Genomic DNA, 20,800 nt, shown 5'->3' on the forward strand with positions numbered 1-20,800 from the left:
CTAAGCACTTTGCCTACTTTAACTCATTTAAGCCTGACCACAACTCCAAAATCCTATTAGCATACCCATTTACAGCCGAGGAAACTGGGGCTCTAAGAGGTTAAGTAAGTTGCCCAAGTTCACACAGCAAATAAGTGGCATGATCAGGACTCAAACTGAGACCAACAATAAAAATTGCTTCTACCACTCACAGGAATCAAACATAGTCATGTGCTGGAACCAGATTATATCAGCTCATAAAACCTGACTGTGGGCATCTATTCCCGAAGTCCCCTCAGTGACGTCACACTGGTAGTTTGAAATACATTATGGTGGGGGAGTTTACACCACGGAAATCGGCAAATGCTACAAATCAGGGCTTTTTTTTTTTTTTTTTTTTTTTTGAAGAGTCAATTTGCACTCCTGATTGGACCTATATGATTGAAGCCAGCCCTGCTGAGTTCTAACCCACTAAACTTGCCCAGGGAATTTCCCAGAAGCTCATCTAGGACCCCTTGGGATTCTCACAAGTGCTTCTAGTTGATGAGACAGACTGTCGTGACACTAGTGCAAAGCAGTAGAATCACAGGTTGAGTTATTAAGAGCAAGAAGAGAGAAGGTACTCTGCAGGGGTGGCTTAAAGGCAGGCTGAGAGAAACACACCCAGAGGGGAGAGAAAGGCCTTCCTGGCAGGAGACTGGAGCCTTTAATCTTGGGAGCACACATTTTTGTTACATTTACATAATTCATGAAACACAAGAACTTCCCAAGGGCAGCTTCAAGCTCAGGGCAGAAGAGCAAATGGACAAGATGGGTTCTGGGATACAAGGAGCAGGAAGCGAGGTGAGGGTTCGCTGCGGGAACTGACCTGTATTTCTCTGATTACTCTGCAGCAGGAGCTGTTTCTGCCCATCCAGGACGCCCAGCCGGGCTTCACTCACAGCCCAGTGTTGCGGGCGGGGATGGAGCTTTGGGGCATGGGACCACAAGGATGGCTTGGGACCATGTTGGGATGTGTTCCCACGGACCCATACCACTGTATACATGCTTGTGATGACAGTGAAATACCTCTGCCACTTACAGGTGGGGTGACCTTGGGCAAGTGATTTACCTCTCTAAGCCTCAGAGTGTTCTTTCGTAAAAGTGGACCTAAGAGCTCCCAATCCTTAGGGCTGTAACTGTGCCAGGCACATAGTAAGTGCTTAATAAATGATGGCCTTCAACTTTTATCAGGGCAAGGAAGAATTATAATAGGAATACTCACTGTAATATTTAACAGTGCCAGATACTATTCTGAGAGATTTGCTTAAAATAAATCCTTTAATCCTCACAGCAAGTTTATGAGATAAACTGTATTATTGTCCCTGTTTTTTTTAGATGAAGACAGGAAGGCAGGAGAGGGAGTGTCACTTGCCTGAGGCACAGTTAAGTGCTGAGGCCAGCCAGTTAGGCACGGAGTTTACAAACATTCTCTCACATCCTCACCTGCCCAACCTGAAGAGTCAGATCTGTTTGTCTCCATTTTAAAGACAAAGAAACTGAGTCCCAAAGAGTTCAATTAGCTGACCCTGGGTCACTGAGCAAGTAAGCAGTAAAGTAGGGATTCAACACTAGGTCTGTTGGTCTCTAAGTGCTTATTTCGTTCAACCATCTTTCATTCCCAGAAATAAAAGTGGCTACCCTCACTAAGGCTAATTACCATTGAATTGGAACTTAAGATCTGCAAGACACCAGACTAAGCTTTTTACAGGCATCCTTAAAACAACAGCTTCAGGAGTTGGGTACTTATCCTCATTTGACAGAGTAGGAAACTGGGGCACAGAGAGGTTGGCCATTTTTTCAGGGCCACACAGCCAGAAGGTGGCAGAGCTGGGGTGTGAAACCAGCTATCCTGACTCCAGAGCCCCGTTGCTTAACCGCTGGGCTAAATTCTGTTGAGCTATAGCATCCACTCAACAAATATTTTTGACCCATTAAAGAAAAAATTATTCATGACACTTGTTAAAGAATGGTAAGCCAGGCTTTATTCAGGGAGGAGCACCGTTGTTGGGACAAGATTTTGCAAGAGGAGAGAGAGAATGTGCTTGAACACAGTAAGTGGGAATTTATAAGCCAAGCAGCGGGTTGGGGTGAGTGGAGAAAACATCAAAAGGAAGGTGGGGATGTTGGCTAAGCAGATCTTCTAGGTCTTGCTGAAGGCAGGCCAGAGGGTTGGTGGAGGATGAGGAAGCCAGTCAGATATGGAAGGGAAGCCTGTAGTAAGGAAACTGACTGATCAGGATTCTTGCTAAATGCAGAGAGGAACATGGGAGCCCCAAAGTCAGGACTTAGTTGAGCAGAGTTCAGAGGGACTTGACCAGACTTTGGGTAAGGAGAGACTCCTTGTCATCTGTCCTGAAAGTCCCAGGTCCTCTCATTCCCTTTGACCAATATACAAGTAGGATTGAGAGAAGGACGGAGGGAAGAGGGGAATTCAGGCACTGGAGAGAGAAGGCAGATAGTTGAGGGAGGGGCAATGTTGCGGCTAAAGATGATGGACAGAAAGCTAAACCAGTGGCCAGTGGGCAGGGCTACTGGGCGGGGCCATTCCTCCACCATTCCCTCATCTTCCTCCCTCCTGTTTTCCCCAAGAAAAACTTCCAGGACTATTCCAGGCGTGTCCTGGAGGTCTTGGAAGTGCTGAGTGAAGCAGGCCTGGGAAGACCCCCATCTGTCTCCTTATAGAGGAGTAACTATCCGCCCCCACGCCCTCCTTTCCCACTCCTGAGAAAGCAGTAGCAGGAACATCGGCTGGGGCGGACCTTTCTTGGCTTTCTTGGCTAGAAAGATTTATTAACACAGACCTTTTGAAATGACAAAGGTCGGAGGCTACCGGCTGGATGGACTTCCAGGCAGAGCGTGACAGAGTCAAGCCGGGGACTGGAGGGACACTGGACTGAGTAAGGCCTTTCTCGCCGCCACCTTGCAAGGTCAGCCTGGGGGTAGCCCAGGAGCAGGGCCCCGCCCTGGGAGGAAATATCACTGCTCCTGTAGGTGCTGAACTGAGCTCTAACATGAGAAGTCAGTCCCCCAGGGAGCTCGCCATCCAGAACCTCTAGACCTGTCCAGACTGATGACCTGCGACCGCCGCACCTCTCCCCTGCTTGCCTCCAGCGGCTCCCAGGAGCCCCCATGGAACCTTGAAGTCCCTTGAGTGGAACAAAACCCTGAGTGACCCAGCCCCTGCCCAGTGTCCCAGGCTCACTTCACAGTCGTCCTTGAATCACTCTAGAAATGCTTAGGGCTCCCAGCGACCCATACTCCAGGCTGGTTCTCATGCCCTGGACTTCGCCGGGGCTGTCCCTCTGCCTAGAATGCCTTTTCCCTGTCCCCTCCCACCCTCCACTTTCACCAGAATGACCCTAATCATCCCTGCAGACTTTCCAGCTGTTGATTTCCTCTCCCAATGCTGGGCTAGGAGCTATATTAGTCTCCAACCAATTAACAACAACAACAACAGGAAAAAAAAAGGTCATTTAAAACAACAAATTAATTCTCTGATGGTTCTGGAGACCAGAAGTCTAAAATCAAGGAGTCGGCAGGGCAGTGCTCCTCAAAGCCACCAGAGGAGAGTCCCTGCCTGACTCTTCCAGCTCTGGGTGGCTCCAGGCCTTCCTTAGCATCCCTTGGCTTGTAGCCACATCACTCCAATCTTCTTTGTCTTCACGTATCCTGCTCTGTGTCTCTTCTCCTCTTCTTGTATGGACACCAGTGATTGGACGTAGGGCCCAGGCTAATCCAGTTTGACCTTATTTAACTAATTACATCTGCAAAGACTATTTCCAAAGAAGGTCACATTCTGAGGTTTCCAATTGGACATAATTTTGGGGGCATGCTAATGCCACCCAGAACGACTACTTTACAGATGGGACCATTGCTGCAGGCTGGGATGATGGAGTAAGGCTTCAAAGAGAAACTGGGTCTCCAAGGGTCCCATTTGGGGAAAACTGCTTGAGTAAACACCCAAAGGTGGGGCGCCAGTGACCCTTGAAAGCTTCCCTGGTAGGTTCAGGCCTGTGCCTGATAATGTTTTCTCTCAAGTCTATGGTGATGCCTCCTGTTTGCTTACCCTGCTTCAAATGATCTGGCTGCAGAGGACAAACGCTCAGCACCTTTAAACGGAACCCATCAGCTAATAAAACTGAAAGCAATAATCTGTCACTTTGAGAGTATGAGCCGACATGTTTCTCAAGATTCTTTCTATTCTAGTAATACCAACATTAGGCTAGGAAACAGCTTGCTTCTCTCATTTCTCTCTCATATGTGCATTTCCAAGTAATGAATGTCAACTCATCTTTGGAAGTATTAAATACCCAGGTGGCCCGTGCCATTGGGGAGCAGGCATGTGACAAATTCCAAAAGGCAAGGGGGAAAATGAAACCCCAAAATGCAGAGAGTGGTTCAGATACCGCCTTCATCACTTACCAACTTGTGACTTTGTGACTCTTAAGCCTTGATTTTCTCACTCCCATGTTTTGTGCGGGGGCGAAGGGGAGGGAGATTAAGTTCCTGGCACAGAAGGAGCCACTGAATAAATGGTATCTGGTGATCTTTTCTTTTTTTAAATAAATATTTTGAGTATATTGTTAGTTTATTATTGTAATTCTGAAACATGATATATTTGTATTACAAAATAAATCAAATAAGCTGCTAATTTTTTGTTCTTAGGAGTCAAAAGCTTTCAAGTTAAAATGGATACAAACATAAAATCAAAATAAAAACAATGCAGCCTGACCTGTGGTGGCGCAGTGGATAAAAAGCATCAACCTGGAAACGCTGAGGTTGCCTGTTCAAAACCCTGGGCTTGCCTGGTCAAGGCACATATGGGAGTTGATGCTTTCTGCTCCTCCCCCTTCTCTCTCTCTTTCTTTCTCTCTCTCTCTCTCTCTCCCCTCTCTATAATGAATAAATAAAATCTTAAAAAACAAAACAAACAAACAAAAAAATAACACAATGCATCATCCTCAGTTTGAATTAGAAATATCAGTATGAACTCATGATGCACTTTCTCCTAAAACAAAACAAAACAAAACATGTATTTCCTAACTGTCCTCTTAAAATGCCTAGAACCAACAACTAACCCAGGAGCAATGAGCACTCCTAACACCCAGATTATGGTCTCACCTACCATTTTCCCATTCAATGGAACCAGGGCTCCTTGGAGAAATGGCTGACACCTGGCCTTACACAGAAAATGTACACCATCATTATCACACCAGAGGGTCAGAAGTTGTTGATATACTAGTGGCATTTTCAAAGAACTTCAAGGACTAACTTTAATAGTGTCTCACTACCCAAAGATGGGATAATTTGGTCATCAATTAAAAATAAAGTTATGCACATCAAATATGTTAAACTTCTATGCATTCATGATAGTATAAACAACTAATTTGTTTTATTTAATGCTCATTTCAATGCTATGAAGGAAGATCTAATTAGCCTCTACGTCACAGATGAAGAACCATGAGGCTTAGGGAGGTGAGGTCTCTCGGCAGAATCACACAGCTCAGGGAAGAGGGAGCTGGCGTGCCCAACAAGATCAGTGACATCACAAAATTACAGTTAGAATTCAATAAAGATTAATTTTCTCTCCACCACCCCCTACCACAGCAGGACTTTGAGAAGGCAGATTAAAAAAAAAAAAGGTAAGAATGAGTTACTATCAAAGTTCCTTCCTGGTTAAAAGCAACAGATGTTGGTGGTTGAGTGTATTGCATGATATTTATGTGAAACAATCATAATGAACCAATTATAACCACTCTTGTGAAAATCCATTAGAGCCATAAAATGGTCTTTGGTTTTAAAGTGATAACTGGCAAGATGTTTTTAAAATGCTTCCTGATTCATGTCTGGATTTTCCAGCCCCTTCGGTAGAAGTTTCTTAAAGTGGCCCAGGAACCATTTTTAACTCAGCACCGACGGCACTATTGGAAAAGGCAGATTCATGGGCCCCATGTCAAATCTGCTAGATTGATCTCCACGGGGCAGGGCCCTGTAATCAGTATTTTTAGCCAAGTTCCCTGGGAGGGATGTCAGAATGTTAAATTTTGCAAGGAAGTGCCCAGTGTCTCTTCACACTCCTCTGAAACACCCTCCCCTCTGAGCCCCTGCCTCCACGTCCCCCATTCATTCCGCTCTGCATTGCAGCCACAGTGCTCTCTCTAGAAGATAAATCTGAAGTAGCACACACACACACACCCATTAAAACCTTCCAGTGTCTTCCCAGTGTCCTCAGGATGGAGTCCGAATATTTTAGCTCCTTGATGATCTCCCACCTTGACTGCAACTGCTCTCGCCACCGCCCCGCACACTCCCTGCCGCCGTCATGGGGATCTCTTTACCTTCATGCTCACTGATGCTTCTATGACTCTCCCAGAATGCCTCAGCCCACTGTCCTCTAATCCGACCCTTCTCTGCCTCCAAATCCCACCCATCCCTCAAGCGCAATCTGGACTCACGTGCACTTGGCCTTCCTTGGTGCTCCTGGCTAAGTCACCCTCTCTGATTTCATTATCTTTCTTGTATGGCATGTCTCAAAGATATGAAGTAACTGGCAGGTTATGTGCCTGTCACCCACCCCCTGTGCATCTCTGGAGAACAGAGGCCATGTCATTTCCACTACTGTGTCTCCATCCCCTGGTTTCTAGAACACTGTCAGCTCACAGGGCTTAGTAAATAAGTGAGTGAATTAATGAATGGCACACCCCTCCTCCTCCTACATTGTCATGGTATACACCTTGGCCCACCCATCCTCTGAACTTTTCCTACCTTCCTGCACTCTCTCAACCATAACAATTTTCTTGAACGCTGCCCCATTGGGGCAAGGCTGTGACCTTGGCGAAGGGGGTGAAAGGTAGGTGTTTTGTCTTTAACCTAAATAACAACTAGCCTCTTTGTGGCACTTGACAGGTTGCAAACTCCTTCAGTAAGTATGAGCTCCTCATACGGCCTTGGAAGACAGGCAAGGTTCATCTTGGCATCTCCATGAGTGGGTTTATGTGGATAACTTAGGGTGCTGCTCTGTGGACACCCCCTGTTTTGACAGCCATTACTGAAGAGTTGGCCACAAGGAGCAGGTCGTGTTACATGTTAGGAGCCTCCCGACTAGCCATAGTTGATTAGACCAGGACGATACACTTGATTTAACTGAGCTAATCAGGGTCTATCTTGAGAATTCAGATTGAAAAAGAAAGAGAATTTCCTTGAAGGTCATTTTGAGCATGTTTAGCCCTGTGAGCTGAGCCAGTGTGCAGAGGATCGCAGAGAGGAGCCACGAGGTGTCTTAGAAAGAGAGAGAGGAGTACAGTGTCCTTGGCGTCTGCGCCCCAATGGCATCCACTGTAAGGACGCGCTCTCAGTCCGCTCTCAGTCCTGCCCTTGGGTCTCAAGGCTCCCTTCACTGTCCTCTCAATAAATCTCCCGTCTTACTCAAGTTCATTTGTGTAGTTTTCTGGTCCTTGTAAACAAGCCTGAGCCAGACAAGGACGTAAGCAGAAGGAAGGACACTGAGCTGGAAGTCAGAAGTTCTTAGTGGCTTTGCCACTGAGTGAGAGTGCGACCTCGGGCAAAGCACTTCATTCCTCGGAACCTCAGTTTCCACTCCTCTATAGTGGAAGTGGCCATGATACCTCCCATAGAGGATCAAATGAGTAACATATATAAAAGCACTTTGTAGCTATTTAATCATTAAATGAAATAATTGACCAAAATTGTCATCACGGTGGGAGACTGAAGCACCATAATGGGTGTCCAATGAGAGAGCTATTAGGGAGAGACCCAGTGCCATCTGACCAGAGTCACTTGGTACCAACAGCCTCCTAGGAGTGGAGCTGCCTGTAGACATGTCGTGGAGACAGAAGAAGAACCCAAAGGCCCTATCCAGAGGTCATCAGCTTCCGAGAGCCACCAGCCTGGCCGTAAGCCCCAGTCAGTCCAAGGGGGAAAGGGGACATGTCCTTCTGGCTCAGTCGAGCATCAGTTTCTCTCTCTGCAAGGGTAGCAACGGAGCCTGTCTTGCTAGATGCTGCTTGTCTTGCTAACGGCCTGATCCCCGAAGGCACAGGGCCTGGCACACAGCAGGTACTCATGAGTGAGGGAATGTCTCCACTGCTCTATGTCTGTCTCTATGTGTCTTTGTCTCAGTTTTTTTTTTTTAATTTTTCCATTGATTTGAGAGGGGGAGGGGAGAAAGGGGGAAGAGAGAGAGAGAGAGAGAGAGAGAGAGAGAGAAAGAAGCATCAACTCGTTGTTCCTCTTAATTTTTCCATTTAGTTTTGCATTCATTGGTTGCTTCTCATATGTGCTCTGACCAGGATCAAACCCGCAGCCTTGGCGCACCAGAATGATGTTCTGTCCACTGAGCCACCTGGCTAGGGTACTTTCTCAGTTTTAATGTCACTGCTTCTTTAAGTCTTTCTCTGTGCGTTGTGTCTCTTTCTACCTCTCCTCTGCTCCACCTTCTCTGTCTCTCTCTCTCTGTCCCTCATCTCCTCTGTCTCTCCCCTCTGCCACCACTCGTCCCCTGTGTCTGCCTGGGTCTCTCTCTCACCCTCTCTGTATCCCCTCCTCACCTCACCCTGCACACACTCACACCTGCCCCAAACCTTTCCCTCACACCATCTTTCTTTGTCTTGGACCCTCTCCCGTTGCCTGGTAACTACACTCCCTACCAGCCCCATGGAAACCATAGCAACGGACAGCCAGACAACACAGTCATTCATCTCCCTTTTGTCCCATGCACTGCATGTGGACGCTCCAATTACAGGTACCTGCAGGCGATGCCTTTGTCTGAGGCCCATTCACCGTGGCACCAGCTCCCTCGCCCAGAGGATGCTGGGCGCTACAACACAAAGTGCCTTTGTGCCTCCTCCCTGCAAGTCCAGGCCCTGCTCAAGGACAGGGTCTCAGACACTCTCCATGAGGGATGAAGAAAAAGGAGAGGGGAGCGCCCAGTAGACAGACCAACAGACATACTGACTCAACAGTCCCTAGAAGAGAAGCCAGAGTGGCCCTGGCTCCCCCACTGACCTGTCCATTTCTCCAGGGGGTAGGTCATCCTCCAGCCACAGAACCTCGACACTTTCTGTTCCCTCTAGTCCAGACCTCCCTTCCTCTCTTTACACACACAACTCCTATGCTGCCGTCAGAACTCAGCTCAGTTGCCCCTTGCCCACTTCCACCTCCCTTCACTGGCTACCGCAGCACCCTATGCTGTGCTTCAACAAGTGTCATTCTATATAGTTCTTCAGTGGCATATCAGTTTCCTAGGGCTGTATAACAAATTACCACAAACTGGATGGCTTAACACAACACAGCTATTCTCTCGTAGTTCCAGAGGCCCAGGGTCTCCAGGGCCATGCTGTCTCTGAAGAATCTAGGGAAGGGTCCTTCCTTGCCTCTTCCTAGCTCCTGGGGGCTGCCAGCTCTCCTTGGCATTCCGGTGTCTGCCTGTATTGTCACATGACATCGCATGGTGTCTCTCTGTTCAAATTTCTCACAGGACAGCAATCATGGATTAATCCAGTGCCTAGTCAGTTAAGAAGTCCACCAATATTTACTGAATGAATGGAGATTAGCAAGAGTTGTTTCACTTCTATGACACTTATTACTCCTTATTTAAAAAAACAAAAAACGGGGATAATAGCATCACTTCTTAAAGGATCTCTGAGCAGGAATCCACGCTGGCATGTACTAAAGCTCCCAAATTGGTAACCACACATATTAGCTTCCTGTGATTGCTACAACATATCGCTCCAAACTCTGTAGCTTAAAACCATGGAAATATATTCTCTCACAGTTCTGGAGGCCAGAAGTCCAAAGCCAAGGTGTCGGCGAGCCCACACTTCAGAGGCTCCAGGGGAGAACCCTTCTCCGCCTCTTCCAGTTCCTGACAGTGGGGAGTCCCTTGGCTTGTGGGGCATCACTCCAAGCTCTGCCTCCACCTTCACATGGCACTTCCCCCGTCCTATGTCTTCTCCTCTTCTTATAAGGACACTTGTTGTTGGACTTAGGGCCTACCCAGAAAATCCAGGATGATCTCATCATGACATCCTTAATTATACCTGCAAAGACCCCCTTTCCTTTTCTTTTCTTTTTCTTCCTTTCCAAGTGAGAGGAAGTGAGATAGAGAGACAGACTCTCGCATGTGCCCCGATTGGGATCCACACAGCAACCCCCAGGAGGTTTCACAGAACCATCCTCAGCACCCGCATCTGATGTGCTTGAACCAATAGAGCCATGGCTGCGGGAGGGGAGAGAGAAAGGGAGCAGGGGAGAGGGGGGGAGAAGCAGATGGTTGCTTCTCCTGAGTGCCCTGACTGGGAATCGAAAACAGGACATCCACACACCAGGCCGACGCTCTACCACTGAACCAACAAGCCGGGGCCAAACCCCCTTTCTAAATCAAGCCACATCACCAGTTCCAAGGATTGGACATGGACATATCTTTTGGAGAGTCACCATTCAACCCACTTCACAGTGATTATTCTTTCTACAATTTAGGTCCAAGATCTGGTTGCGGACAGTGTATATCCAATCAATATTTCTGAGGACAAAACAGTTACAGTTCTGAAACGTGTTCATTTTTATTTGATTCCCATAATGACCCTGAGAAGGCTGTATCCATTACTCCCATTTTAGAGTCGAAGCTCATGAGGCAGGTGATGTGCAGGGATTTCTTCCCAAGCCACAAACCTGGGAATAGGCAGAGTCCCCGAATGCACCCTGCTCTCCTGCCCCGCCTGCGTCGGCACCAGACATTTCCCTGTGAACCCCTTTATTTATGCCGACGTCACGGGCTGGGCCCCTTACCCTTCAGTTCCCTCCAGCTGGATGTCCCTTGTGAGGGAGATATCTTGGACCTTGGGGCTGTGTTGGGGCCCCTCTTTTGATTTCCAAGGCGTCCTCCACTTATCACGTGGTACCTCTTTGCATCTCCTGCCTCTGAACCATGAATTCCTTGCCGGTAAGAACTGCATCTAGTTCAATGTTGTATCATCACAGCTCACCATGGACCCATAAAGATGTATGAAGTGAAATTAGATGTTTAATGGTATTGTCACAGATGTCTTCAAACCAAAACACTACCATTACTTATTGTTTAATTGAGACCTTAGTCCCATAGAAACCCCAGTTTAGAGAAGGCTACTGGATACCTATTCCTAGGATTCAAATAATTGCAAACTTTGAAGACTAGGCAATTGGTGAAACATTGGTACAATTACACAAATCCGGAGGATCAATAGCTTAGACCAGTGCTTATCAAACATTCATGTGCATGTGAGTCACCCAGGACTTGTTGAAAATGCACATCCTGATTCCGCTGGTCTCCCACAGGACCTGAGGTTCTGCATCCACAAATTCTCAGACAGGGCCGATGCGGCTGGCCCCAGAGCAAACTTGAGAAGCAAGGAGGCAGCTGATTTGAGCAGGTGGTCAAAGATAATGAGATAGATTTGAAAATGCTGACGTTAAGTTGCTGAAATGATTATTGAAATGAAAATATTTCGATGAGGCAGTTGTAAACACAGGTCCAGGACTTGCAGAAACCTGGGGGCTTCCAGTAGAGCGTATCATATAAGGTGTTGGTGAGCTTGGAGTCAAAAGGATATCAGCCATTCCTTCTCTCTGAGGGGAGCAAAGAGATTTAAGCTGGCAATGAGGTTAAACACAAAGCCAGGGTCCCAAGAGCATGGGCTCAAGGGACTACAAGCTCCTTAATTCTCAAGAGAAGGAAAATTAACACTAGCAAATCTTTTATTTATTTATTTATTTTTGTAACAGAGATAGAGACAGAGAGGACAGATAGGGACAGACAGGAAGGGAGAGAATTAAAAAGCATCAATTCTTTGTTGTGGCACCTTAGTTGTTCATTGATTATTTTCTCATATGTGCCTTGACCAGTGAGCTACAGCAGAGTGAATGACCCCTTGCTCAAGCCAGTGACCTTGGGCTTCAAGCCAGCAACCTCTGTTATCAAGCCAGCAACCATGGGGTCATGTCTTTGATCTCACACTCAAGCCAGTGACCCTGTGCTCAAGCTGGTGAGCCCATGCTCAAGCCATCAACCTTGGGGCTTTGAACCTGGGTCCTCTGCATCCCAGTACAACACTCTATCCACTGCATCATCGCCCGATGAGGTGACACTAGGGAATCTTTACTGAGCACCTACTATGCATTAGGTACTGTGCCAGGTGGTTTTGCACTGTTTTCTCTATAACCCTCACTGAGTCCAGGCTAGAGACATAGACCACTCTTAGGCCCCCTTTACTGAAAAAGGAATGGAGGTCAGGAAGGTGTGCTCAGCGCCACACAGCCTGAATTGGGAACCTGAGCCTTCTGACCCCAGAGATAGGATGCCCACCCACTACAGTTTCCACCCTCAAGAGACGGAAAGTTTCTGGTCCCAGTTATTCCCCAAGCCAGTGACAGGCTGAGACCACAAATCCAGTGTCCTAACACCAGATTTATCCTGTGCACCATGAAGCCTACTTTGCAACTAACAGTGGACACAGACAGATGAAGAGTCACGGGGCCAGAACTAACAGTGTTGTAGTCACAAGCATGGAGGGAGAGGACAGATGGTTGCCCATTGTCACCATTTCTCCCTCCCCTTCTTGACTCAGAAGTAAAGTCTGATTGGTCTCAGCCATTCCTACTTCCTTGCCAGGGGTTGGTCTGGGAAGGGGACGTGGGACTCAGTTTCTGGCCAGTGGTTACTGGAAATATTTCCTTGACGTTAAAAAAACATAATCAAGAGCAGGCCTCTCCTCTTCCCTGGGTGTTATTTCAGGATGTGACACCTGGAACCACAGCAACCATGTTGTGACTTTGGGAGGCACCAGATAGAGGGCAACACCAAAGAGCTCAGAAATGGAACAAATTCAGGTTTGATAACATTGTTGACATGCTAATTAACTAATCATGGAAGCAAATGTCCTCCAGACTGCCTGCCAGGCACATTATGAAAGTCTTTCTTATTTAAGTACATTGAGTCAAGGTGTTCTATTACTTGCAGCCAGAAGCAGCACTCACTAATACAATTAACTTTAAATCCTGGTATCATACTGAACGGGTTCAAATCCCCACCCCACCCCCAGCACCAATTATCCATGTGATCTTGGGCAAGTCTGTTGACCTTTCTGAGCTTTGGTTTTCCTCCTCTGTACCACATGGTGGGTAATAGTAATCCAGGGTCATTGTGAGGCTACGGTGAGATGATAGAAACCAAAGCGCTTTGCAAACAGAAAAGCCTGAGGTATTGCTGGATATTATCACTGTTGCTGATATGATAGACTCAGCAGGGCCAGGAGCAGCCCGGGGCATGCTGGGGGGCCCAGGCCTGCCCTTGTTACCGACATGGGCTCAAGGAAGGAGCAGCTGCCCGCGCTCAGATAAGGCTGCATTTGCATTCTTCAGCTCCGCAAGCCGAGCCAGACAGCAGCCCTTCCCGGGGGCAGAGGGCCAGCGGCGAGCATCGCATGGACGGAAGGATGCCGAGGTCGGGACCAGGAGGGGGCTGTCCCCAGCCATGCAAGGCTCTACCAGGGAAAGTCACAAACCAATGACAGTATAATCTTCTAGCTATCAATATCCTGAGTCTCCCAGGTGGCCAGATCCTTGCATTTAGCTTCTCATTCGACCCTCATAACAACTCTGTAAAGTAGCTTTATGTCCTATTTTCTGCATGAGGGAACTGAAGCCCAGAGAGGTTAACAAACATAGCCAAGTTTAAACAGCCGGGAGTGGAAGAGCCAGGTCTGCCTGGCTTCAAAGCTGCGTGCATGACCACCATACCGGAACCACAGAAATGAGGTGCCCTCAAGCTGCGTGGAAAGAAGAAACAATGAGAGCAGCTCTGGGAAGGGCTGGACTCTGTACTCAACGACCTTGGCCTCCTGGAGCCAGGGCCTGAAGCAGACTCCAGCTCCTCCTACAGTGTGCATTGCACATCCTGGCCTGGCCCCGAACTTCCCACTTCCCTCTGTGTCGGCTCGATCACGGGGTCCTCGAGGAAGAGAGCACCACTCTGCAAACAGCCGCAGGGAAGTAGAGAAGACGCCCTTCACTGCCTTTCACCAAGAGTCAGGTGCCCAATGGGGCAGAGAGGAGGGGCGTGCAGAAGTGGGCTGGTTGTCCTCTGTCTGTGACACTCCCCCAACCAGGTCTGCCCTCTTGTCACTCTCTGTGCCTCCTGTGTCTTGACAGGCTGACCCTCACAGACGGCATCAGTGGGTTCCCTTGTCCTCTAGCTTCCCAGCGGGTTTGGTCAATGGGAGGCACCTGCAGAGGTTGGAAAGCTAGAAGACATGGAAGTATTTCTCCCATACCCTCCTCCATACCCTCCCCACTTCTGAGCTGCAGGTCTGGGGGTGGCCAAGCCCTTCCATGACCACAGCTCCTCAGGCACCCACTCCCTGACCCCACCGCTCCCCAGCATCTGGTAACCTCATTCCTTTCCTTGGATATTCAAGCGAAGGGGTGGTAACTGTTCCCAACTATGCCTAGTCTTTGAGTGCCTCAACATCCCTCGTCGGTCCTCCTAACCATACCTACTTCTCTGTGAGCAGTCCTGTCATTAAATTCTCTTCAAACTCCCTGCTTTCTGTTTCCTCATGGGGCCCCGGGTATGGGGGTGCGTGTATTGCGGGGGAGGCCAGGTTGTAATATGTTCTCCGGGAGTTGGACTGTCTTGGCTCAGCTGTCCAGTGGGCGGAGCTTTAAGGAATTATCAGGGGCTGGCGATGTCCCAGGTGATGCTGCTGGCAAGGGGGCAGAGCGTGGTGGCTAGGACAGTCCTCTTACTTCTGGAGGATTCGGGCATTGACAAGCTCAGTCCTATGTGGCTTAGTCACAGTGGGCTTCAGAATGGCAGCAAGGAAACAGCCAGCATTGGTGAGCTGGTGCCCACCTCCAGCACAGCAGCTCCCTCCTTCGGCTACAGGGCACTTTCTTTCTATTTATTTTTTTTATTTTTTTATTTTTTATTAATTTTACTAGGGTGACATCAATAAATCATGGTACATATGTTCAAAGAAAACATGTCCAGGTTATCTTGTCGATCAATTATGTTGCATACCCATCACCCAAAGTCAGATTGTCCTCTGTCACCTTCTATCTAGTTTTCTTTGTGCCCCTCCCCCTCCCCCTTCTCCTCTCCCTCCTCCCATAACCACCCACACTCTTGTCAATGTCTCTTAGTCTCATTTTTATGTCCCACCTACGTATGGAATAATGCAGTTCTTGTTTTTTTCTGATTTATTTATTTCACTTCGTATAATGTTATCAAGGTCCCACCATTTTGTTGTAAATGATCCGATGTCATCATTTCTTATGGCTGAGTAGTATTCCATAGTGTATATGTGCCACATCTTCTTTATCCAGTCTTCTATTGAAGGACTTTTTGATTGTTTCCATATCCTGGCCACTGTGAACAATGCTGCAATGAACATGGGGCTGCATGTGTCTTTATGTATCAATGTTTCTGAGTTTTTGGGGTATATACCCAGTAGAGGGATTGCTGGGTCATAAGGTAGTTCTATTTGCAGTTTTTTGAGGAACCACCATACTTTCTGCCATAATGGTTGTACTACTTTACATTCCCACCAACAGTGAATGAGGGTTCCTTTTTCTCCACAACCTCTCCAACATTTGCTATTACCTGTCTTGTTAATAATAGCTAATCTAACAGGTGTGAGGTGATATCTCATTGCAGTTTTGATTTGCATTTCTCTAATAACTAATGAAGATGAGCTTTTTTTCATATATCTGTTGGCCATTTGTATTTCTTCCTGAGAGAAGTGTCTGTTCATGTCCTCTTCCCATTTTTTTATTGGATTGTTTGTTTGTTTGTTGTTGAGTTTTAGGAGTTCTTTGTATATTTTGGATATTAGGCCCTTATCTGAGCTGAGACAGCCAACTAAATGGGAACTGATATTTTCAAACTACAGGGTACTTTCAAACTGGAATTTTTTCATGGAGTCACTCATCTGAGCCCCACAGCTACCCTGTGAGGCAGGCAGCTACAGGCCACCTCCCCCATTTACAGATAAAACAATTAAAATTTAGAGGAAGAGAGGGACACATCTGAAGTCACACAGCCTCAGCAGGTCTCAAACCTCAGCCACGGTAATCCCAAGTACAAGGCTCTTCCCAGTACACTTCACACTTCTAGTCAATGTACTCTCTGCCTCAATGGCTGCAGGGTCACATGGCTAACCTGAGAAGGCTCTCCTTCCTTCAGACTCAAAAACATAAATGAATGAATAAGAGTTAGCACTTGCTCATTGAGCGCTTATTATGTTCTTTAATCCTCAGCAATGCTGTACAGTAGTTACAATTACCTTTATTTAAATGTGGAAAAAGCTGGGGCTCAGAGAGGTTGAGTGATTTGCCCAAAATTACACAGCCAGTAAGTGGCAGATCTGAGATTTGAAATTAGACCCATCTAATGCCTCCCATGCTTACCCACTGCATTAAACTGCCTCTACCTAGTCACTCCTGTAATGGGTGAGAGGCATGCCTTCCCCTATGTCAATGCCTGGAGCCATGTTACCAAGTGGAGTGAACTGCCTGTTGAAACTTGATCATCCTGCAGGCGGCACCGACAGCAAGGCAACCCCTCTCCTGGTGACTTGCCGTAAGTTTTCTGGTCCTGCACAATGTCGCCTTGGACATGGCGGGGATGAAGGAGTCAAGTTTCCATGGATGGAATGAATGACACATCATACATCTCAAACATTTCACATCTTAGGATGTGTTTTGACATCCTCTGGGTCATTTTGTTCTTACAATCAACCTGTTGGACACACAGGATAAAGATTCCCTTCCCTCTCTTTCTTTAGAGAAAACAAAAGATGCAAAGAAGGAGCGATACCTGCCCAAGGTCACAGAAGTAATACAGGTGGAGCCAGATTCCAATCTACGAAGACTGAGTGCTGTATCAGGCTATTGGCTTGGGATGAGACTGTGAGAGGGGAGTGACTTGCTCAAGGTCACACAGCAAGATAGCGTTGCTGGGATTAAACTACCAACACTCCTTGCTGCATCCCGGCAGTCACCCAGACTTGCTCTTCTCCATCCCCTTCTCCCTTCCTGGCCGTTCTCCCCTCTGGGGTCTTCTCCCTACAAGTTCCTCCCCTAGAAGCACCCTGAACTAAGAGATGTCTCCTGCTCCAGGGCCTCCTTGGAGAGAAATAAAGAAGAAGGGGAGACTAGTGGGAAGGGGAAAGCCGTCATGGACCTCATTTGCATGAGCTGGTTATAACACAGTTCCCTGGATCCTTGGCAGTATCTTCCTGCTCTCTGCCCACAGAAAGGAGGTAGAACAGCTGTATGCACATCTGCCAGAGGAATTTGAAAGAGCAGAGATGATACTATTTTTCTACAAGCAATAGCAGCAGCAGGGTAAGTGCTTGAAGCTAGTTTGAAGTTCATTTTCTCTCTGTCTGAGGCTCATGTCTTTAGAACAGCTGTGCACACAGAGCTAAGCAAGGCTGGAAGGCAAGGAGGCCTCAGAGGCAAGTGCAGGAGCCTCCTGGCCAAATTCATGGGATGACAAACAGAAAATAATAGCCAGGACTCAGCATGTGTGCCAGGCTCTGTGCTAAGTATATTTTTATATCAGTATCTATAAAAATATTTTATATACTTGTACTTATATATTTCATATATCTTCACTGAACCCTCCCAAAATATATAACTTATAAAGATCTCTATGCCATAGCTACTATTGCTATCTTCAGTGGTTCTCAAATTTTAGTGTACATGAGACTCACCCAAGGCACTGTTTAAAAATCAGATTCCCAGACTCCTGTGCTCTGAGTTCAGGAGGACTAGAGAGCACACAAACATGCATTTTAATAAGCCCTGCTTGGTTCTTGTGTAGGTGGGTGATAGCTCACTCTTTGAGAAAGACTGACAAAGAGATGCATTCATTCACATACCTTACAGGATAAAGAATTATGTGCCAGTATCTGGGAGATGCATAGGGGAGATGAAGAAGTAATGATAATGTTGGCCACCATTACCTGAACGCCAACAATATTCTAGGCACCCTGCTGAAAGTCTGACATCTACTGATGCTTAATTATCACAGTAATGCCCTAAGTCAGGTAATATGATTACCCTCATGTTACAGATAAGGAAACTGAAGTTTACTGAGGTAAAGTGACTTGTCCAAAGAATCCCAAATAGCAAGTAGAGGAACTGATTGGATTTGAATATAGATATGTCTGATTCCAGGCACTGTGATCTTAACTGTGGAAGCATAGCTCCTACCTTTGTGGAACTCCAGACCAGTGGAAGAGCCAAACTGGGGACCTAAGCAGTCATGGCAACACAGGAGAAAATAAAAAGAACCAGAGAGCAATATCTATCTATCTATCTATCTATCTACCTATCTATCTATCTATATATCTATCTATTTATTAGAGAGAGAGACAGAGAGAGAGAGAGAGAGTTGTGAAGGTTAGTAGAAAGGGTAAATCTCTTCCTGTCAAAGGAAAACCCTAGCAGGCTTTCTAAGGGAAATGACAATTACATAGGGTCGCTTTTAAAAGAGAATTTGAACACAGGAGTGATAAAAGTTGGAGGAAAGTAAATTACAGGAAGAAAAAACATCACAAATAAGCAAAAGCACTGATGTGAGAAAAAACAGAGATTTGATGGAAACCATGAGCACTACCACTTTGTTGGTGTGAAACTATCAGCATACCTGAATAGCTCACTCCTTGTCTTTTTCAAGTGTTTATTCAAATGCCATCATCTCTGCAAAGCCTTAGCTGACCACCCTATTTACAGATGCAATGAAAATTCTGCCCTCCTTGTTACGTTACCCTGCGTTGTTTTTTCCTAAGCACTTTTCATTTACCAATATATAATTTGCTTTAAAAAAAAAATTCTTGTCTGATTCAATCCACCAGAACATAGGCTCCAAGATGGCAGGGACTTTTTGTCAGTTTTGTTCATTGTTGAATCCGTGGAGTCTATAACAGGATCTGGAGTGTGGTAGGTGCTTAATAAATATTTGTTAAAATTTGAATGAAGGAAGCAAGAAGTGGCATCAAGTGAAGCGAGTGCTTCAGAGATTCAGCACCTCGGACAGAGACCCACTGTCCATGGTCCAAGGCGTTCACTCCAACATGGCAATTTGGTATATTTGGAATAGAGGCCTAAATTTAATTCCTCCCTCCCTCCTCTCTAACTCTGCACTGATGAATCTAATGTACATCCATGGTGATACACTGCATTACAAATACCTGTGGTATCCCACACAAGCAGCTCCTACTCCAGAAATCAGTAGTTTCCAGGATCCTGATCCTTCTGCCAGTCTGGTGAAATAAACAATGTCTCAAGTCTGGAGATGCAGGAAGAGTTCTCCTCCATTAAGTCAGGCAAAGCCCACTGGAGTGATTCCTAAATCAATCCCCCACCACAAGACAGCCTTCAGACTCTCTTCTCCATCTTTGATAAATCCTGTTCACCTCCCTCCTCCTTTCTGATGAGTCCTCAGAGACTCCAACCAGTCTGTTCTGATTCATACTGATTATCTGGGGCTGCTTTCCCTTCCACCATCACCCTCATATTCTCCCCCAAGTTAATTGGGGAAGACGGATGTATGATGGCACCCTGTGTAACCTAATTAAGATAAAAGCTTCCGCTGATCTCCCTGCCAGAGAGACACAAGATGTTGCCAGCAATAACTTCTGGTTCCAAAATTCCTGATACATGCAGCCCCATGGAGGAAACAAGGTGTTAGTAGCTACCTTCAGAATGTAAGAATCCCAGTTACACCAACCCTCATGACCTGCACAGCTGTGAAGGGTGGCACAGATAGTTCCTGAACCTCATGTTTGCTGAAAACTCTTGGTCTCTGTATTCAGAATCTGGCTACTCCTCACCACCTTCACCTGGTCCAAGCCCCCATCATACCTGGACTTTTGCAGTAGCCTCCTTACTGATTTCTTCAATTCTGTCCTTGCTCCCCTGTGGCCATTCTCAATATAATAACACTCATATTGTGTTTCTTTCTAAACAAATTGACTTCGTAAATATTTCCTGAAAAAAGAAATCAATTAATGTCTGTGAACCAATGAATAAAAGTATACCACCTAGCTGGTCACAGGGCTTCCAGTGAGAACCCTCCCCACTCTCAGGACATCTCCTGTTCATTTGATCAAGGAGCAAAGTGATGAACCATTTGCACTAAGAGTCACAATTTTATTCATGTGGACTGCTTTTCAAAATTTTCAAGGTTTTTCCCTACATGATGTTTCACTTTATACTCTCCCTCATAACCACCCTTGAGTTTGTTGAAACAGAAGTGGAAGCCAATTGAGTGTGAATGTGACCTTGGGACAGTCTTCCATTCTGAGGACCAATTTCCCGGTCTATGAAAGTAAAGGGTTAAGACAAATTTAACATCAAAGATTCCCTTCTGGTGCTAACATTTTATGATTACAGTACCCATCCATGTGCCACAGCTTTTTATCTACTCATCTACTGCTGGGCACTTAGGCTGTTTCTAGATCTTGGCTATTGTAAATAATGTTGCAATGAACATAAGTGTGCATATATTTTTTCGAAATAGTGTTTTGGGTTTCTTCGGATATAAGTGGAATCGCTGGGTCAAAAGGCAGTTCCATTATTAAAATTTTGAAGTAACTCTATACTGTTTTCCACAGTGGCTGCACCAATCTGTATTTCCACCAACAGGGGACGAGGGTTCCCTTTCTCCACATCCTCACCAACATTTATTGTTTGTTGATTTATTGGTGAGAGCTCT

Source organism: Saccopteryx leptura, chromosome 2, assembly GCF_036850995.1.
Source record: "Saccopteryx leptura isolate mSacLep1 chromosome 2, mSacLep1_pri_phased_curated, whole genome shotgun sequence".
Lineage (NCBI taxonomy): Eukaryota > Metazoa > Chordata > Mammalia > Chiroptera > Emballonuridae > Saccopteryx > Saccopteryx leptura.